Below are 19946 nucleotides of genomic sequence, written 5' to 3'. Positions count from 1 at the left end.
CTCCCGAGTGGGGAGCGATGGCAGAGGAATGCCATCACGGACTGGATTTTCCCACAAGCACGTCTCCCGAGCTGGCGGCGGCCCGTGCTTTCCCCCACGCTGGGGGAGGCTGGCACTGGAGGCCGCCTCCGGGCAGGACCCAGAGCGGCACTGCCACTCGGTGCGTGGGTGTCCTGCCTGTCCCCGCGGCCTGCTGAAGATGCCACTGCCTGGCGGCGGCTGCTGGGAGAACTTTCCCCAGCCCTGTGGGGTCGGGGGAGGGAGCCGTCTCGTCTGCCTGGGAAGGTCATGTAACTCCCGTGCCTCATTTCTGTGCCCCCTCTGGCCTTTGAGGGGTGTGTCTCCTCCGAGGGGCTCACTCTTTGCCCAGGCGTCAGCAGCCGTGGCTAGCTACTCTTCCCTCGACCCGTCCGGAATTTCTCTCTGGCTTTCCCAGCCTCACGGTATCGGGAGAATCTTCTAGAAATCTCCGGATGCCCTTCCTGCTGGGCGTCTGCCTTCCTGCCGGCCGAGGGCTTAGTGGTTGCAGGGCCAGGAGGCTGGGGGCTGGGTGAGGGCGGCCACTTGCCCTGTGCTCCCATTTGGGTTCTTTGTGGTGTGAATGGAGACTGCGGAGAGGTGGGGACCGTGGGTCCCCATCCAGCAAGGGGCAGGGAGTGGGTTCCAACCCCAGCGTGCTTCCTTCCCCTGCCACTTGCAGAAACAAGTGAATTTTCCTAAGGAACGGCTGCTCCAGGAAGCCAGCTGTCAGCCCCCTCCGGCTCTTCCTGTCCACCCCGCCCACCCCTGCTCTAGCCTGGTCCTTCTCTCTCTGCCCGCTCTGACCGCCCAGGCCGATGGCCGGGTCTCCGGATTTCATCTCCCGCTAGGGCTCCGGCCCCCCGTGTTGGGCATGGAGCTGCCTGGGGACAACCAGGCTTCTTCCCCAGGAAATGGGAATCAGGCCAAACACAGAAGTCAGACAGTTGATGAAAAGGTGCTTCGGCGTGTGGTTGTTTTGACAAGTACTTCTAGAGGCGTGTGCCCTTGGGCCTCTTGTTGCCTTATAGTTCAGCTCCGCTTGACTTGAATTCCAATTCGCGAGCACCGCCTGGTGCTGGAGACGGTTCCAGAACTGTAGGCGCCCCGCCCCCCCCCCCAGCCCCCCGGGAGGAGCTCACAGGGCAGGGCAGTAGGGCTCTGGTGTGGCGGGAACCCTCGGAGAGGTCCCTGAGGCCTTGTGGGAGGAATTTTGTCATCGGAAACTGTTCCTTATTAAAATCGAGTAATAATGAAGATGCTGTGTTTGGATCCACCAGGGAGAGTTGAAAGCGAGCTAAAAGGACACGCGAATTCAACCAGGCCAGGATGACTTCTCCCGTAAGAAGTTCAGCAGATGGTTTTGAAGGAAGAAAAGCCTCTGGCCTCATCAGGCCACCCCCAGCGTGTCCTTGAAGCCTTTTCGCTCCTTGAAATGTGCTTCTTAACCTTCTGGAAAAAAACAACTTTCTCCTGCTATATATAGCCCTTATCTGGAGGTGCAGGCACAGACCGGTCCCCTTGTCTTCAGCAAACTGCTGGGTTGGGCCCCGGGGGTGGTGCGGACTCAGGTATTGGCTTTGGCATTCTGCCCACGTGGAGCTAAACACTGGGCTTTGGGCCCTTGGTGGAGACCGCTGGGAACCCTCTCCCACTTCCATTCCCGAATTTCTCCTTCCCCTTAGACGTGACCACTTTCCCTTTCCAAACAACGCCCCAGGTGACTCCGTAGAGCCCAGTGGAGGATAGAGGGCCAGCATGCGTGCGTCCCCGTGTGCCCACAGATGCTTGGCGGGGGCGGTCCTTGGGGTTAGGACTTTGGCCTGGCGTGTTTCTGGCCCGTCTTGTATATTGTTCCCCATCTGTGGAAGCTCTAGGCCCGTGGGCAGAACTGGACTGTCTCGGGAGGAAGTTAGTCTGATGCTGACAGGTAGGGGCTCCAAGGAGCGTGGGAGGCGCTGGCCTCGGGGCGAGTCCAAGCAGGGTCCCACACATAGGACGGAGGGGTTGACTGTGAGTGGCCCTTCGACGGGCAGCCTGTGATGCCTGGACGCTGAGGTCGGGACATGAGGTGACCACTGGCGCTGGCCTTGAGCCGGGCACAGGGGTCTGCCTGGAGATGTGATCCAGGGGCACCCGAAAAGGCCCGCCGATGCCCCCTCGGCTGCCGAAGGATCCCAAGGGTGCATTCCTCTGTCAGGGGGCACCCTGCTCCCGGGGGCCTGGAAGGGCTCACAGGTGGCGGCCACGTCGAGGGAGGATTGGGTTCCAGTTCTGACCTTGCCGCTAGCTTCGGTGTTCGTCCCTGTGGTCCTCGGTTTCCCCACCCGTAAGGCGAAGGGGCCCATCTGAGGCTGCGTTACGGGGCTGACCCCTTTGCCGGTGGGGACTCCAGCTGGTGCCTCTAGGGACCCGGTGGTGAGCCCACGAGAGGATCAGGGGAAGGGGTGTTACCCGGGGCCCTGGATGGCCCCACTGGCGGCCTGGAACTGGTAAGGCAGGGTTAGGCGATTGCATGAGGCGCGTGTGGCCCCGCTGTTTGCATTCGGGGGGGTTGTGGGTATGGCGGGCTCCCGGGTGGGGCAGGAAAACCAGTCTGAGTACCTATCAGCCCCTGGAGCTGGGCAGACAGGCAGAGCCGCTGTCCACGTCTGCCCCGAGCCCGACCCGTGTTATGGTTCTCCTCGGGGTCAAGCTTTTCTTAGCAAACCATTCACCTTGTTCACTTTGTGGCTCTGTGACCTCTGAATGCAGTTTCCCCTGGGCCTTGAGGCCCCGTGTAGCTCACTGGCTTTGGTGCAGGCAGGGGTGGTCTTGGGCGGGATGGCCTCCCTGGGGAAGGCAGTCCTGGGGTGCCGACCCCCCCCCGCCCCACGCCACTGCCCTCAGCCCCAGCCCAGGGCTCAGCAGGGAGAGGGAACCGTGGAGAGGCCACGTCTTTCTTCCTATGGCTGCTGAGTATTAGCCTTCGTTTCCGGACAGGCTTCCACTCCATGCTCCCCTGTAGGGTCTCTCTGTTCATCCAGAGACCACCTGGGCGGCCAGGTGAGGTGCCCGGGAAGTCCCCTCCGTCAGGCCTGGGGGAGGGGGGGGTCTCACTCCCAAGGGGGCGCCGTGCCCTGTAGGGCAGGGGCCTGGCTTCCCACGGTGCCGCTTTACTGCCCCGGTGGCCCCGTGCTCAGGTTTGATCCTGGTCCCCCCTGGAGACCTCGGTGCACAGGCCGGCCGCCCCCTCCTCGGGCCGAGACTGGGTCTGCGGGCGCTTTGGACCTTTCTCTCTTCCTGCCTCACCTTCTTGGTTTCCTCTGCCTGATGAGCTTTCAAGACGAAGGACTGCACCGTGGCCGTCTTCCCTCTCTTACACGAAAGCTGCTGACATGTCGGGGGGACGGTGGATGGCCTCAGTCTAGTGCCACCAGCGGTTGTGAGTTTACTTCTGCTTTACGTCTGTTTCTGGTCATTCACCAAAGATCAGCGAAACCACATCTCCTCCGTGTGAGCCACGCAGGAGAGCGGGGTGACGCCGTGCGTGCTGCTGGCCGAGGGGGAGGAGGAAGCTCGTGAGAGGCACGTCATCGGGGTGCAGTCGGATGCCACTTGAGGGTGCCGAGAGCCCATTCCACGTCCTTCATCCGCTGTTAAGCACCTGTTGTGTTCCAGGCACCGTGTCCACCGTGGGGCATACGTGACGGGTAAGGCCTGATGCCCGGGAAGCCTCCAGTTTGGAGGCGGAAAGACAAGTGGCTGGGACAGCAGGGGCCCGGTCCCTCCCTGGCCCAGAAGCCAAGGCTGGTCCTGGAGAAGGCGGCCAACTCCAGGGTTCCCTGCCCTGCCTCTGGAGGCCCCCTGGGCGCCCCCCTCCCTGCCCTACAACTCTTCAGTGCCCTCCTCAGTGAGCAGAAAACAGTGCTACAGGGGCTCCCCCAGAACAGGAGTGCTTAACCCTTCAGGAAGAAGGTCTTGAACAGGTGTGACAGTGGATGCCCCAGAGCAACAGCTACGAGGCAGGCCTGAGTGGCCAAGGATGCCCCGGGAAGGAGAATCACCTGTGGGCCAGTGGGGTAGCAGGCCCTGGGGGTGGAGGGGGCCTGGAAAGCAAGACTCCCTGCCTGGAAGGGGAGGCAGATGAGGAAACTGAGGCCCAGGATGGAGGGGCTTGTCCAGGAAGGGGCAGAACGGGGCCCCCGAGCAAGTTCTCCGTTCACAGCAACACCGGGCCGCGTCTCCATGTATAAGACATTGTGGTGGGCGGAGGCCTGGAAGCATCGTCGTCATCATCTGACTGATAATAGAAAAATTAAAGTTTAAAGTGATCTAAAGTGACGGCTGACGGGAGTGTTCCTAGAAACCGGAGATTGGGTGTAGGTAGGAGCAGATCTCGGTGTAGATGAGGATCATCACAAAATCCCCCGGAGCTGGTGGGTTTTGGATGTTTCAGAACATTTCAGGCCGCCTTGGGAAACTGGCTCTCCTCCCCCACTGGCCCTTGGCCTTCTGGAACCAGAGGGGCCTCCTAGGCCGGTGTGTCTGCGTCCTTGGGCAAGCCGGGAGCCCTGGCCTGGCCTGTCGGCACCACCCCAGAGATCTGGGATGCCCTTACTCTGGGAGACCCGGCCACTGCACTCGGGGTCGCTCTGTTTTGTCCCCAAGTTGCTTATCTGAGTCAAACCTTGGGACTTCATAGTCCAGACCCAGCTTACCTGGGCTCTTTTGGAATTGACTCTGTGTCCATTTTAGCCTCAAGGTCTGTGTTTTCCCCTTGGGCCTCTAGCAGAATCCAGCTTGGACGGGTCCTCAAGTCCCCAAGTCTCCTAACTGGCTATTACAGGAGCTTGGGGCAGCCATGTTGGCCTAGCAAACCTGCCTGTTCCCCAGGATTCCAGGCCTCCCTCCCTTCTTTCCCTTCCTTCTTCTCTTCCTTCCCACCTTCCCTCCCTCCCTCCTTCCCGTCCTTCCCTCTTTCAGGGTGTCCTAGATCTCCCCCCTGGCTCACTGGGCCATGACTTTGAGGTCAGTGGGGCAGAACACCGGAGCCCAGGGGACACTGGACGGCATAAAACCCTTACTTTAATTAGAAAAGTTATGTAACAATACATCAGAAAGTTGGCGAGATCTAGGACAAAAAAAAAAAACAAACAAAAACAACCCTGATCGTGGCCTTCCAATAATACAGGCGCTCACCTCTGCGTGCTCCCTTCGGGTCTTTTGATCTTTGTCACAAAGAGTGGCCCCTGGCTTCGGGGGTGCCTGCTGACTGTTCTTTCAGTCTTTCCGATTATATCCGGGAGCTCACTCACATTTTTACGGAGCGCAGGATGCCGAAGTGGAAACGTGCGCTGCCCTCGGGGGGCTGACCGCCCAGACCGCGGGCACACTTGGAACTGAGCGCAGCTTGTGGCGCGGCCGGCAGGCGGGTCTGTGCTGGGTGTGGGTGAAGTGTGGCTTTGAAGCAGACCTGCCCTGAGGGGGCGTGCGGGGAGAGGGACACGGGTGTTTAATTCAAAGACGAAACATAGGACAGGAGTTCAAGTAGAGGCAGGAGCAGAGCGTTGAGGCACGTGGGTGTGGGGCGGAAGGGGAAAGAACGCTTTTGACTGGATGGTTCTGAGAAGGCTTCTTGGAACAGCCTCTTGGAAGGGACTGGGGACCGAGTGTCCCTTGCAGGAGGATTTGGACAGCGAGGAGGCGGGCAGACTTTTCCTGCCTGATGGCACGGAGGTGGCGTCCTGACCGCGTCTCCTCCACGGGAGCGGAAGCTCCACGGGACGGGGGCTTTGTTGGTCCGCTCCCCACACAGAATAAGTTGCCTTGAAGTGTTGAGTGGGAGGGTGTGCGCGCAGGCAGGTGTCTATGTAACAGAAGAGATTCATGGGCTAACTGCGCAAGGGTGGCCTTTGGGGGAGATCTGGGCCCCGTGGGAAATCAGGGATCTCTTCCCTCGTTGGCTGTCTTTAGGGAAGAAAATCCAACCAGAACGAAGAGGTGGAGGCTGTGGGTAGAGAAGTATTCCTTTCCATAACCCTGGCATGGGACGCCCTGCAGGTACATATTCCTAGAGATGTCATTTCACACGCGAGGTCCTTCCCGATCTCCTGTTCGGGGGCCTGTTCTGTTCACACAGCAACACTCTGTCCTCTGTAGAATTCACCAGGCTGGATGCAATCCATAAGGAGCTTCTCCTGCCTGGACATTCTGTTGCTCGTCCTAGGGCTGGGGGTCTCGGGGGCTTCTCTCGTGCCCGGAAACTGTGTGTCAGAGCCGTCCGGGTGAAGAAGGAAGTACAGAAGCCAGCTGGGCAGTGGGAATGGCAATGACAGCCACCGTGTTTCATAGCGTGCAGGGCACTCAAGGCAAGGCTGTCACACAAGATGCAGAAAGAACACAGATTACAACCACCCCCTCGTCTTTCACGGCTGTAGTAACTCCATCGGGGCGCCTGGGTGGCTCCGTCGGTTAAGCGTCTGACTCTTAATTTTGGCTCAAGTCATGATCTCATGGTTTGTGAGTTCGAGCCCCATGTTGGGCTCTGTGCTGACAGCGTGGAACCCTCTTGGGATTCCCTCTCTCTCTCTCTCTCTCTCTCTCTCTCTCTCTGTCTGCCTCTTCTGTGCATGTGTGCTCTATCTCAAAAGAAATAAACTGAAAAAAAAAAATACAACCCAGTAACTCCATCGTTGTTTGCTGGGACGAACATGAGTTTGGAGTCAGAATCTGCCAGGACGGAAGTCCCAGATTGTCCTCTCCCCAGCTGTGTGACCTGGGGCACGTTGGATAACTTTCAGACTATAATTTCCTCACTCGTGCCCCGGACACAGCACCTCCCTTGGAGGGTTTGAGGAGAAAATAAGACCCAGGAACCCATCTCTGTGATAACACCGTATGGTCAGCAAACGTTGGCTTCCTTTCTGCCCTTCTTTTGTATCTGGGGGAAAAACAGAAGAATCCGTGGCAAAACTGTCATTTAGTAAAATAATCAAGAGTTAGAGAAAAGATAAGTATTCATATTAGCCACGACTGCTTATTAATATATAATTTTCAAAGGTCCCCTTCTTCTGCTGGAAACGTCACATTGGTCGGTTCACAACGATATACCTTTGTCCAAATTCACTCAACTGTATACATAAAAAGGATTAATTTTAGCATATGTAAATTGCACCTTAAAGAATGTGCCTTTACAAGAAAAGATCCCATTCTTAATGCTGATAAAGAGTATGAAAATACCCAGGCCTAGCATTAAGGGGAAATGTGCCCGATGTAGATGAAGAAAAAAACCCGTCATTTAAATATTTTGCTATTGGTATTTTTCTCCTTATTGCAAAAGATGTACATGTGAATTCAGCAGGGGTCTCATGAATGCCTACTACGTGCCAGGCATTGTTTTAGGCTCCCAGGGGGGAAAAAAAAAGACCCTCCTCCTTCAAGGAGAAGGCCTTTAGTGGGGGACAGATAATAAATATGATAATCAAGCAAATTCCTTCACGTTGGGAAGGAGTTGAGCAGGGTAAATGGGGGAGTGGCGGTGTTGGAGGGAGGGGCTTTCAATTTGAGATAAGTCAGTGGTGGCAGACCTCATTAAGGTGACATTTGAGGGGCGCCTGGGTGGCTCAGTCGGTTAAGCGGCCGGCTTCGGCTCAGGCCAGGATCTCTCCGTCTGTGAGTTCGAGCCCCGCGTCGGGCTCTGTGCCGACAGCTCGGAGCCTGGAACCTGCTTCAGATTCTGGGTCTCCCTCTCTCTCTGCTCCTCCCTCACTCGCACTCTATCTCTGTCTCTGTCTTTGTCTCTCTGTCTCTGTCTCTCTCTCTCTCAAAAATAAATAAACGTTCAAAAAGAAAAAAAAAAGGTGACATTTGAGCCAGTGTGGGGACAGCTGTCAGGGAGGGTGGTCCGGCCAGAGCCAACACAAGACCCAAGATAGGAGTGGGCCTGGCAGGCGCCAGGAGGGGCTTGGAGACCAATTTTGGAAACAAACCCTCCTCGCTGGGCAGGGCAGCCCCAAATCCCACCGCTTTACAGTTTCTAGTCTCGTGACTGCCAGAAAATGCCTGTCTCGTTCCAGTTTGCTATAACAAGACTGTATTTTTTTTATATGTGCTGTTGTAACCTGTGTAATGTAACTTACTGAATACATCCCACCACTTTATGAAAATCATCCTTTGTGGCCCGATTTTGCGGGCTTTGGCCCTTGTTTCATTCTTGGGCGTGCACTACTCATTGAACCGACACCCTGCTGTTCACCGCTGGGTCCTTCTAGAAGGCACTGTGGAGAGGTGGGGTGAGCTGGACAGCACAGGCTGTACCCACCCACCCTGCATGGCCAGCGAGATGCGGCCGAGCTGAGCCACAGCTAAAAGCATGGTGCCCGTGGGTCCAGACGTGCTGGGCGCTTGGGATTTATTCTCTCTTTCCCACTGCCTTTGCACTTCCCCCAGGCAGGTGTATGGATAGCACTTGAGACTGTCACTGCCGTCCTGTTCCCAGGGCGTTGTGTTTCCCGACACCGAGGATTCTGGCGCCCGAGTGCCCGCCACGCTGGATCCCGCTCCCCCTCGGCGGGCACGTCCCCTTCCGGTCCTGTCGCGTGCCACTCTGAAAGCTCTGCAGTCCCCCTGGCCCACGTCCCAGCCCACCTGCTGGAAGCTTCCCTCCGGCTCGGCGCGCATCATCCCTCCAGCCTCCCAGGACGTGGTGCTTGGACGGTATCGGGCAGACGCCCACCTCTCTCCCTTCTCCCGTTCAGCCCAAGCGCCGGGTTGGGCACCGAGGTACCAAAGGGATTCTGCGGGAGCTCTGTTCTGGAGAGCTGTCGGCCCAGTTGTGGAAGATAACCAGATCATGCAGAGAGCATCCCAAGTCCCTCCTGGAGGGCAGCGTGCAGGGGAGAGAGTGTCTGAGCAGCTTGCGGGGGGAGGGGGGGCCGCTGGAGAGGAGACACAGGCCCAGCAGGCCTCCTCGCTTTGGGCCCAAGGCCTTCGCTGAGTCAGGTGGCCATTTCCTGGCCTGTGGCCTCGTGTCAGCTGGGCTGTTGGGGGCCAGGATGACACTGGCTCTTTTGGGGGTAACTTGTTTGGGTCCAGGGCTCTCCGTGATGGTTTGTGACCTGGCGGGATCCTGCGGGTGGACGCAGCGGTCTGAATTCCCCGGCAGATTCCAGTGTGAGCGCCGCACCTGCCTTGCCCACGGCAAAGCCCCGGAAGAAGGTGTCACCGGAGCGTCTATGCGGGGGCGCTGCCGTGGGCAGGGCGGGGGTGGAAGGGTGTTTGCTGTTTGCCTCCTCAGTACGACCAGCCCCCAGGCTTTTTCCAGCCGCGCCAGCCCTGCTGGGACAAGCCCGTGGGCACCTGGCTGCAGGCCTCTCTGACCGTGATCTACCTGGGCCCCGGGGGCTCTGCCCGCAGCTGCCCACTGACTGTGTTGTGTCAGGGGAGTGCCTGGGGCCTGAGGTCCCCACTGCCTGGGTGAGGGAGCTTCTCGGAAAGTCCCCGGCAAGGCTGCTCCCCACAGCCCACCCCTCTGCATTTCCTCTGTCTCTGTCTCCCTCTGCGTGTCTAACTCATTTGCATCTGTCTCTGTTTAAATGTCGCCTCCTCCGAGAAGTCTTCCCGGATCCTTAGGTAGGGCTGTAGGCCTCTCAGCGCGTATGCCTGCCAGCATCCTGCACTCGCTTTTCTTATGGCATGTGTCGCATTGTCCTGTAACCTCCTGGGCCACTTACGTGACCTCCTCGAAGGCAGGAATTGTTCCGGGACACATAAGACAGTGCCCGCCATCTGCTACGAGTTCAGTTAAATGTGTTCCGAGTAAGTGAACGGATGCCCAAATAGCACTTCGGTTCCAGCTCAGAGACCATCACCCTGACAAGCAGGTCAAATGTGGGAGCCACTCGGCGTCTTGCTTGGCCCAGGTCACCTGCGTCACTGTATGTGCAAGACAGAGGCAGCCCCCGTCCGCGTGGGGGCTAACGGGCCAATGGGAAGGCCAGGTGGGGCGTCTGCTGCGTCTGTCTGAGGTGTCTGGGGCCCCTGAGGTAGGCCCTACCTGGGAGGTGCATCTAACTATGAAATACCAGGTAGACCCCCGACCCAAGCAAACAGTCCCTCGTGGCTCCTTAAAAGACTCCTTGAAGGTTGAATGTTGCCCTTTGAACAGCAACGCAGGCCTGAGTCGGCTGAGCCCCGGGAGAAGTCTCCCCCAGGGTTCTCGAATCTCCCTTCTCGCTCAGACCAGCCTCCCACCTTCCCCAGCCCAAGTTTCCGGGTAGGGAGGGTAAAGTGACACGGCGGATGTGACACTCTGTCCAGACCGTAGCGCGCACTGTAGGGAGTGGATTGTTCCGTCCCCCTCATGGTTTGGCACCCGGTGTAGACTCATCCTGCCGGGCAGGGCTAAGGGACTGCATTTGTCAGCCTGCCCCTCCTCCGTGGAACTTGGCGGGGGGGTGGAGGGGGGGTGGGCTGGCACTTCGAGGTTCCCTGTGCCAACGAAACCTAAGGTCAGCAGAGCTCTCTGATAGAACATTTGTGACTTCCGTCTGCAGAAAAGACCCCGTCTTGTGGGATCTTAAAAAAACGGGGGGGGGGGGGCGGTTCCCAGAAGTAAACGGCCCCAAGCCAAGGGTCAGCTAGAGCAGAGGCCCCGGGTGGCATTCCTTGTCCCGCGAGGGTCGAGTGTAGCCTGTGGGTGCCTGCTGTCCCTGCCGAGGGCGGTCTCCACCAGCCAGCCGCAAAGGCTGCACATCTTGCTGCTTCTTCCCGGCCACACAGCAGGCCCCTTGACACTCGAGGCTCGTCCTGAACAACCGAAACTCGGGTTTCCTAGAGCCCCTCCCTGTTGAAGAGAAGCGAGGGGGGTGTGGGCTGGCCTGTGCAAGACGTTCGGGAGCGGTGGGTGCACGCGGTGGCGCTGAGCCCTGCCGGACCTCGGGTCCCTTATTTGGGAAGGAAGGGCGGGTGCTGCCTTCAGGGAGCTTCTCACTCGGGGCAGGGCTGTGTCACCAGTTGTGAGGCAAAGACGTGACCGACAGGGGGATGCATTTGTGTCAGGGGCTCTGCCCTCGGTACTGTTGACAGTCTGGCTGCGTAATTCTTTGTTGAGGTGGGGAGGGCTCAGTCTTGGAGGGTTTGCAACGTCCTGGGTGCCAGGGGACGACCCCCCGCGCCCCTGCTGTAGTAAAAAATCCGCCGACCCTTCTGGATGTCCCAGGGGAGCAAAATCCCCGTCAGTTGAGAACCCCTGAATTATGTGTGTACGTGTGCACGCACACACACACACACACAAACACACACACGTGCATGCCTTTTTGTGAGTTCTGGATGAGCAAGCCTGCTCGAGGGCCAGTATCAGCTTCCTGTTACTTGCCCACACACCTAAAAACAAATTTCCCTTCCATAAACAGCCAGATGGGCGACCACCGACCTCTACTCTCAGAGGGCAGAGGAGAGGAGAGGAGGGGGTCCCCACTTCGTTCCCCGCAAAGAGCTGGAAGCCTTGTACAGACCCGGTTATGGAAGGACAGGGACAGAGGGACGAAGGCCGCCTGCTCATATCACACGGGACAACTAACTCTGCAAAGAGAAAGCTTTCACACCTCACGCAGACCTTGAGGCTCTGGGCCAGGCTGGGCCCCAGGTCGGCGGCGGGGGGGGGGGGGGCGGTGGGGAGGAAGATCTCAGTCCCTCTACTGTCCCTTCCCTTGTGGGCCCCAGACGCAGATCAGCAGATCCCAGCAACCTGGAGGGCTGTACAAGCCAGCACCGCCTGGAGTTCGGGGCCTCCCTGAGGGAGGGCCCAGGCTGGGGTTCCCCCCCGCCAAGGGAGGGGGGTTCTCTGGGCACCCAGGGGGCGTTCTAGAACGGCAAGCAAATAGCTTGTCGGTGGGCCACAGCCTGGGACTCAGACAAACCTCACGGGCTCTCCTTCCCAAATGTGACACGAGCTGAGCGGACTGGAATCAAAGGTATAAAATCGGAGGCAAGAGGTATGCAAAGACCCAGCTGTGAGCGGCCTCTGCCGAGCACCAGTGCGTGAAAGTGCTTTGCAAATGTTCTTTGTTGCCATCCCCCCAAAACCCAGCAGAGCACCTGGGGCCCCAGAGGCGAGAACCTGACCCGGGGCTGCCCAGCCACGCGAAGCCAGAAGCTAGAAGCTAGAAGCTAGAAGCTAGAAGCTAGAAGCTAGAAGCTAACCGAGTTGCGCTTGATCCCCGTGACTCCTCCCGGTGGCCTCGGCTCAGAAATGCAGTGTCCCAGGCTGAGCCCTGGAGACCGTGTGGACCCGGGAATCTGCATGCTAGCAAGCAGGCCAACTCTAGGCTTGTGTCCCTGCCGGGGACGGTGACTCAGACCCCGGAGGGGAGCAGTCAGGAGGCTGTGGGTAAAAGGCCGGTCCTTGGGCGCAGACGCGCTCCGCACAGCAGCCCTGCGTCGCCCGGGCCGGGCCGGGCCGGGCTGTGATTTTCCATCCGATGCTGGGCTGATGTCACTCGCGGCTGCAAAATGGAAAGCAGCAGTGTGGGCTGGTCTCGGGCGAGAGCTGGCTGCAGGGGGTGACGGCAGAATCCGGTGTCTGGTCCGCAGGGCAGTGTCCCTAATAGAGTTCACTGAGCCTTTGGGGTGCTCGCCGTGCGGTGGCTGTCGCAGGACCCCGGGGGCTGCTCGTTTGTGGGGAATGAATAATTAATTTGCGTTTTCGGAGGACTCATCCCTTCACCGCAGATGTCATGCTCCGTGGGCTCCTGAGTGAGCGGCTTTAGCGGGAGAACTTGCCTTAGTCCCCGCGGCCCTGGGCACCTGTTTCCAGGCTGTTGGTTGCAGACTGCGTTTCAGGAGAGCCAGACCTTCCCCCTCTCTGGACACTTTCTTTTCTGTCCGTGGGGAAATGACACTCTCTCCTGGCCTTGGGGTCTAGGGTCCACCGGAAACTAGGGCACTAATACCCACAGGGCAGTGGAGGTCTGTCTCGGTGGGGCTTCGTTTCCGGTTTTCCCGGTGTGGCCGGCTGCAAGCTGTGTGTGGTCACAACCCCCCTGGAAAAGGTCCGGTTGTCACAAGTGCCTGGGCCCGGGTCGTTCACCCCCGCTGCCCCCGGAGGTGTCTCCCGGACCCCAGCCTTCACACTGCCTTCCTTCCTGCCCAGCCTGTCCAAGCTGTTCTTCCTCCGATCCATTGCCAGAGAGCCCACCATGGCTCCCTACTGCCCAAAGCAAAGGGAAGCCCGATGTTCAAAGCCCTCCGTGGCCCGGCTCTGGCATTCCTCTGCAGCCACACCTCACGCCTCTCCCTCCTCTGAGCTGCCAGCCCCCAGATGCTTCAGGAAACGTTGACTGAGAGCCCACAGCACCCCTGGCGCTGTGCAGGTGGATTGCTGGGAGGCGGAGCACGGCTGGGCCTTGCGTCTAGAGGGGCCAGGAGCCCCAGCAGGTGGGTTACAGGCAGGCCACACAGACCTCCGGGGCCCCAGGAGCGGTGGGGAGCAGGGAGGCTTTGTGGGAGGGAGTCTCAGAATCTCTGGCATCTTTAACCTGCCGTACCTGGCGGGACTGGGGCCCGACTGTCAGGCCTTGAATGCCAAACCACGAGGGTCTGGGGGTTGTGGGATCACTGGGGGCTTCAGTTGAGCGGGGAGAAGCCGGCATCCGGAGCCCGGCCTGAGGAGAGCCCTCTGCAGGCAGGCAGCCTGGCCAGAGCCCCTCTGTCCACCCACCCTTCCTGCCTCGGCACCGACCCCACCTCGGGCCCCGCCCTTTGCACTGCCTTCCAGTTTCATTGCTTAATTGCACTCAGATACTTGATTGTGCGGCTTTTCTTGCTCCTTTATCGATCCCCGAGGGCAAAGTTTGGTCTCTGGGCTCCATGTGGGGGATGGGGAAGCAGAGCCTGCAGGCCAGGTGGCCTCAGTGGGTGCCCGCGCTGCCTGGCCGTGGGACCTTGGGAACGTGGCTTGCCGTTGGTTTCTGAGCCTCAGTTTCCCCATCTGTCGTCCCCCAAGAGTGGGACGAGGTGTGGATGTGCCCAGAGGTCCTGAGGCAGAGCCTTGCATGCTGCGTTTAGACTCCAAGTTCACGCGTACGGCCTTGAAGAGCACCCATGTGATTCATTGCTTTCTGTGGTTCTCGACGCTCAAGAGCAGGAAGCAGGCCCAGAAGGAGATGACGTGCCCAGGGCCACACAGCGGCGCATCAGAGTCCGAATGTGACATGCTTTGGGCCACTTGTCCGTGAAGGGGTGCTCAGTACCCCTCCACTCCACTGCCCCTGGTGCTCTGAGAATCTGCTGTCCTGGTGGCCTCCAGGCGGGCCCAGGGACACCCTGTCAGGGAGGAGGTCTCCTGCCCTCTGCCGCCCAGCCGTGGCCACAGTGGTTGAGAGAAGAGGGGCCTTTAGGGTGGCAGGTGCAATAAGGGTGCCCCTCACGCCCCCCCCCCCCGCCCCACCTGAGCCAAGGTGCACCTGTGCTACAAGGCGCAGCCCATGTGTCACCCTGGTGACACCTTCCTTGGATCCTGCTTACAATGACACGCCCCCTTCCCCTCGCCCTACCTCACTTACAGTATGTGGCATGATCCACGCACAAGGGCAGGGCTCTGGGTCTGTGAGCTCTCTGCACCTGGGTGGCCGTCGGCTCCCGGGCCGCTGGGTGAGTGGACGGAGGGACGCATGGCAGAGAGGCAGGTGGCCTGGACAGAGGCTGCTCCCACCTCCAGTCGAGGACCAGGCTCCTTCCTGGAAGGAACGGCTGCCTTGAGTGGGCAGCCCTGGTCGGACAGCAAGTGGGACAGTTACTGTCCCGAGTTGGGGTCGGTAGCCCATGCTCTCCTCTTCCTGGCCCTGTGGCTCCAGGCAAGACCCTCAACTTCTCTGGGCCTCGGTGTCCTCATGCATGAAGTGGGGAAAGCCTGAGCCCTTGGCCGCCGTTTGCCGTTCACCCACTGTGGCATTCCTATGCTCTCCTGCCCCACCGGCTTTCGAGGACAAGGGCGATATTGACAGCTTGTCCCAAACCTTTTCTATTTCCTCCAACATCATTCATTTTTTTTTTTAAAGTTTTACATATTTATTTTGAGAGAGAGAGAGAGAGAGAGAGAGAGAAGATCCCAAGCAGGCTCTGCACTGTCAACACAGAGCCCAACGTGGGGCTCGAACCCGTGAACCGCGAGATCATGACCTGAGCCGAAATCAAGAGCCGAAATCAAACTGACTGAGCCACCCAGGCGCCCCCTACCAACATCATTATTAACGGAGCACTCAGAACATTTAAGGGAGAGAGTCCTGTGGCCCAGCTCAGGGGACGGGTGACCAGCAAGGGGACACGCAGCCTGAGCACCTGGAACCTGAGTCCCCCTGGGAGGTTGGGCTGGCTCCTCCCCGGCGCCGTGCTCTTGGGCGAGGCCCTACTTGCCCAACAGCAGAATCGACAAGATGCATGGGTTTCCCTCTCCTTTTTCTTTGTTACTCTTCTCTACAGCTGAACCTTTTCCCTCCGGAGTGAAATCGTGGGCGGAGGTCGATGTACGGGGCAGGCGAGGTGGCCCTGCAGGGTGGAGGGAGGCCTGGCTGCTGGGGCCCAGGCTTTCTAGGGGCCCCTCTGCTGCAGAGATGCAAGGCTTGTTCCCGGGCTGAGACAGCGGACAGTGGGTGTGTCTGTGGGCACAATGTGCCCCCAAATAGAAACTGTGGATCAAGTTTGGGTTTCTGCTCTCCACCTCCCTGGGGCCCACTTGTGTTTCTCCTGTGTTTCCCCTGCGGCTGCCTCATTGTTGTGATGTTGGCAAAGGCTTGCTTTTGCTTCCTTCTCTGTCCAGAACAGGATGCGCCTCAGACGCTGAGAGCATTTCTATGGCCTCTGGTCCAGGGGTCGGTGGCATCGGAGGGGGGCGGGGGGGGGGGCATGGGGGAGGCAGGTGGCAGCGGCCAGGACTCAGGAGGTTCCAGGCATTTTGTGAATGGGCAATGAGCCATTTTATTTTCTTTCCGGGAGAGTCAGGAGCAAACAAACCTGAATTTTATGTCTTAAGACAATGCAGCACGTTGGAGGGCTGGAGAATCTCAGAGACCTCACTTCTCTGCTGCCTCTTAGTCCAAGGTTCTTATCACCTCCTTTTCCCCCATGCCCGGTATCTCTGGTTTTCAAAATTCTTCTGCAACAACTGTGCTTAAAATGAAATGCAATTCTTTCTTTCTTTCTTTCTTTCTTTCTTTCTTTCTTTCTTTCTTTCTTTCTTTCTTTCTTTCTTTCTTTCTTCTTTTCTTCCTTCCTTCCTTCCTTCCTTCCTTCCTTCCTTCCTTCCTTCTCTCTTTCTTTCTTTCTTTTTCTTTTCTTTCTTTCTTTCTTTCTTTCTTTCTTTCTTTCTTTTTCTTTCTTTCTTTCTTTCTTTCTTTCTTTCTTTCTTTCTTTCTTCTTTCTTTTCTTCCTTCCTTCCTTCCTTCCTTCTTTCTTTCTTTCTTTCTTTCTTTCTCTTTCTTTCTTTCTTTCTTTCTTTCTTTCTTTCTTTCTTTCTTTCTTTTCTTCCTTCCTTCCTTCCTTCCTTCCTTTCTTCTTTCTTTCTTTTTCTTTCTTTCTTTCTTTCTTTCTTTCTTTCTTTCTTTCTTTCTTTCTTCTTTCTTTCTTTCTTCTTTTCTTTCTTTCTTTCTTTCTTTCTTTCTTTCTTTCTTTCTTTTCTTTCTTTCTTTCTTTCTTTCTTTCTTTCTTTCTTTCTTTCTCTTTCTTTCTTTCTTTATTTCTTTCTTTCTTTCTTTTCTTTTCTTTTCTTTTCTTTTCTTTTCTTTTCTTTTCTTTTCTTTTCTTTTCTTTTCTTTTCTTTTCTTTCTCTTTCTTACCAAAAGGCTCAGGTACGAAAATCAAAAGACCCCTAAATGCTAAGCAGTTTGGAATAGGAAAAAGTCTGAAATTCCAGCTGGATCCATTTTCTGAAATGTATTTCGTGTAATCTCGCCCCACGGTTACACAGTGAGAGTAAGATTTCCCCAGCTGCACACACCGGGGGGAGTCAGGCGTATTGTTAGCCTCCCTTAAAGATTTAGCACAGAAATCTTAGTCACAAATATTGCAGTTAAATAAATCAGTCGTATGTTAAAGGAATCCTGCAGTCAGGAAACCAATTTAACTTTGTGAAAGGAAGTCATTTGCACATTTACGTGACCGCGGGGCATCTCTTCTTACCTGTTACATTTTGTAAGGCACAGCACCCCAGACGAATTTTCCTTGGAAGACAGTTTTGGGAAGGCTGTCTCTAACGAAAGAAGGAAGATGAGGACATTTAAAGGTCCTTCAGCAGAACAGTGAAACCTGGAGGAAGATGCGATTCCGTCTTACTTTCTGAAGAAGAGCAAGCCATCTTCCATCAGTTCAGACTCTGTCGAAAGGGCTAGAAAAACTGTTTCAAAGTGGGTTAAAGCACAGAAGGGAATTTAAAATTTTTTGATGTTTATTTTTGAGAGAGAGCTAGAGAGAGAGGGAGAGAGAGAGAGAGAGAGAGCGGGGGAGGGGCAGAGAGAAGGGAGACAGAATCTGAAGCAGGCTCCAGGCTCAGAGCTGTCTGCACAGAGCCCGACGTGGGGCTCGAACCCATGAATTGTGCGATCATGACCTGAGCCGAAGTCGGACGCTTAACCGGCGGAGCCACCCAGGCGCCCCAAAGGCAAAGAAGGGAGTCACAACACCGAGGAGTCCGGGGTGGACTGGGTTGGGACACTGCCAAGGTACCTGCACCCCCATGCTGCCCCCTGTTCTCGGGGGGCCCCGTGTGCTGTCTGGAAGCCTACCCCCCTGGGGCAGAGCAGCTGATGGCGGTGGGAATCTCCAGCCATTCCTGTTGTCGGGACAGATGGCCGTGGGAGAGAGGGAGAGAGCTCCCTCTGTGGTGGAAAGACGAGGGGGCCCCGCTTTGGGTCCAGCGAGTTGGGAATGGGGGCAGCGTGGACCCTTAAGAGGAACTGAGGAATGTTGCTGTTGGAAGACAGAATGGATGCTGGGGGGCGGGGACACACAACCAAAATGCCAGAATGATCTCTAGGGTGTTTCCCTGGTCTGTTTTCCTTCGTGCTGGGGGTGCTGGGAGTCAGGGGTGGGGAACCAACTCTTAGAACATGCGCTAAAGATCTGAACGCTGACCCTGAGAGAGGCAGACAGGAGGAGTGGGGGGGTGTTGGCCGGGTTCCCCTATTGCACCGGACAAGTTCGAGAGAGACCCATTGTTGGCGGGTGGACAGGAAGGCAGAGGCTCTTAGAGGAAAGAGTGTGTCTGGCTGCTGAACCCCCTTGGGTTGGAATGTGGCCTTGGTCGTTGGCATGAGTGGGAACCCCCTGAGGGCGACCCCAGCCCTCCTTCTTCTCCTTCCAGCTCTCTGAGAATCTCTGTGTCTACACATGATCACACGACCCCTGGCCTCTGTGGCTTGGTCCTAAGATGCTCCCTATTTCTGGTGCCGGCTGAGAGGTGGCACATCGTCCGAGGTGGTCGTCCCAGTGCCTCCAATTCTCCCCACCCACGGCAGTCGTGACATGCAGCCTCCATCTGTGCGTGTGAATTCCTTTTTTAACCCTGACCCCCTTCATCCATTCTCCCGGCTCCCCCACCCACCCCCACCCCGCCATTTGTGTTTTGTGACCGGAAAGTAAGCCCTTGGAAGGCAGGGTGCTTGACAACAGTCGGGTGTCCCCAGTGCCCGGCACAGAGTCGCCCCTTGTGACGTTCAGTCTAGTTGCTGAGTGGCTGGAATCGTGGGGCATGCAGGCTGGGCGCTGGAGACGCGGGGTCCTTATCCTGTGAAAATTCACGTCCCTGGGGGCCTCCGCGGACGTGCTCGGGTGGGGAAGATGAGGTGCCGAGAGGTTGGCCAGCCTGGCGGAGGTCAGGGCCTGAAGTGGCCTGCTCTCTTCCCGTTGTTCCGCAAGTGACCGGTCCCGCACGGAGTGTTCAATGGAGCCTCCCCCAGACTGGACTGCGTGCACATCCTGGGGGGCTGCCCCCCGCTCCCTGCAGTGGGTTGGATCTCCCCCTGACTCCAGAGAGATCCAGAGAGCTTGTGTCCACGCGTTCCCCACCCCCCGCAGTCTGGCATACACCTGAGCGTCCCCCACGGGGCCGTGGGCTCCTCAGCAGTGGGACTGTCGTCCCTGCACCTGACCCTCGTGTGGGGCACTCAGCATGCGAGTCGAGGGCGTGCTGTGTCGGGGGTGGGGGCCTCCGAGGCCGTTGTGCAGCGTATTCCTGGGGGCCGTGTCCCCAGATTTGAGGCCGCCGGGTTCTGGTGTGGGGGGGTGAGGGGAGCTGAGGTACCAGCAGTGGGAAGAGGGCTCCCGTGGGTCTGCTCTTTGCCCTGCTGCTCTCGGGGGTACGGAAGTACCGAGACACTGACTTAGGGTCCTTTTTTAAAAATGTTAACAGCTAGGGAGGGGCCCCTGGGCGGCTCGGCTCAGGTGGCGAAGCGTCCGACTTCCGCTCAGGTCACGATCTCCCAGCGCGTGAGTTCGGCCCGGCGTCGGGGTCGGTGCTGATGGCTCAGAGCCTGGAGCTGCTTCGGATTCTGCGTCTCGCTCTCTCCCTGCCCCTCCCCCGCTCGCGCTCTGTCTCTCTCTGTCTCTCAAAAATAAATAAAGGTTTAAAAACAATTTTAAATGTCAACAGCTTTATTGAGATGTAACTCACATGCCATGTAATTCACCCATTTAAAGTATGCAATGCAGGGGCGCCTGGGTGGCTCAGTCAGTTAAGCGTCCGACTTCAGCTCCGGTCATAGCCTCATAATTTGTGGGTTCGAGCCCCGCATCGGTCTCTGTGCTGGGCAGCTCAGAGCCTGGAGCCTGCTTCAGATTCTCTCTCTCTCTCTCTCTCTCTCTCTCTCTCTCTCTCTCTCTGTGTCTCTCTGCCCCTCCCCCCTCATACTCTGTCCCTCAAAAATGAATAAACGTTTAAAAAAAATGCAATGCAGTGG

The 19946-nt window shown here is 57.5% G+C and overlaps 1 protein-coding gene across 1 annotated transcript in view; it reads left to right on the top strand.

Moving 5' to 3' along the window:
• The window catches only part of HPCAL1 (hippocalcin like 1), a 106012-nt gene that overhangs the window by 53400 nt on the left and 32666 nt on the right, over nt 1-19946 (top strand). The window lies entirely within an intron of this gene.

This window comes from Felis catus, chromosome A3, assembly GCF_018350175.1.
Source record: "Felis catus isolate Fca126 chromosome A3, F.catus_Fca126_mat1.0, whole genome shotgun sequence".
Taxonomy (NCBI): Eukaryota; Metazoa; Chordata; class Mammalia; order Carnivora; family Felidae; genus Felis; species Felis catus.
Note: the sequence above shows the minus strand (reverse complement) of the source record. Positions and strands in the feature narration are given on the sequence as shown.